Raw genomic sequence first — 776 nt, forward strand, 5'->3', positions numbered from 1 at the left:
GGAAACAAGTTTCACGAGTTGCCTATGGAGGATCCACTCGACCACTTGGACGAGTTCGACCGTCTGTGCAGTCTCACCAAGATCAACGGCGTGAGTGAGGATGGCTACAAGTTACGCCTCTTCCCATTCTTGCTGGGAGACAAAGCTCATCAATGGGAGAAAAACCTTCCCAAGGGATCAATCACCACCTGGGATGGTTGTAAGAAAGCCTTCTTGGCCAAGTTCTTCTCCAACTCCAGAACAGCCCGTCTGAAGAATGAGATTTCTAGCTTTACTCAGAAGAGCTCAGAATCATTCTGTGAAGCCTGGGAGCGCTTCAAGGGTTACCACAGCCAGTGTCCACACCATGGATTCAGCAACGATTCACTGCTGAGCACTCTCTACTGTGGTGTACTACCAAAGATACGTATGCTGCTTGACACTGCTTCTAATGGTAATTTCCTGAACAAAGACGTTGATGAAGGATGGCAACTGGTTGAGAATCTCGCCCAGTCTGACGGCAACTACAATGAGGATTATGACCGCACAGTTCGCGGCGACGCTGGGTCTGAGGAGAAGTACAAGAAAGACCTAAAGAATGTCAATGAGAAGCTTGACCGTATCTTGCTAAGCCAGCAGAGAGGCGTCCACTTCGTATCTGAGGATGACCATTTCCAAGTTCCAAATGGGGAGGGTGAGCAGACTGAGGAGATCAGCTATGTCCAGAATCAGGGTGGGTACAACAAAGTTTACAACCAATACAAGGCAAACCCCAATGTGTCTTACCGAAGTAACAA

General features: G+C 48.5%; 1 non-coding gene across 1 annotated transcript; it reads right to left on the reverse strand.

Annotated features, from left to right (window-relative positions):
- Nucleotides 1–246: 246 nt before the first annotated feature.
- LOC147935224 (small nucleolar RNA R71) lies at nt 247–353 on the reverse strand. The gene has a single exon (XR_015573352.1). It is a non-coding gene; the product is annotated as a small nucleolar RNA R71 (small nucleolar RNA).
- Nucleotides 354–776: the final 423 nt, after the last annotated feature.

This window comes from Camelina sativa, chromosome 11 (genome assembly GCF_030686135.1).
Source record: "Camelina sativa cultivar CO46 ecotype springtype chromosome 11, ASM3068613v1".
NCBI classification, from domain to species: domain Eukaryota; kingdom Viridiplantae; phylum Streptophyta; class Magnoliopsida; order Brassicales; family Brassicaceae; genus Camelina; species Camelina sativa.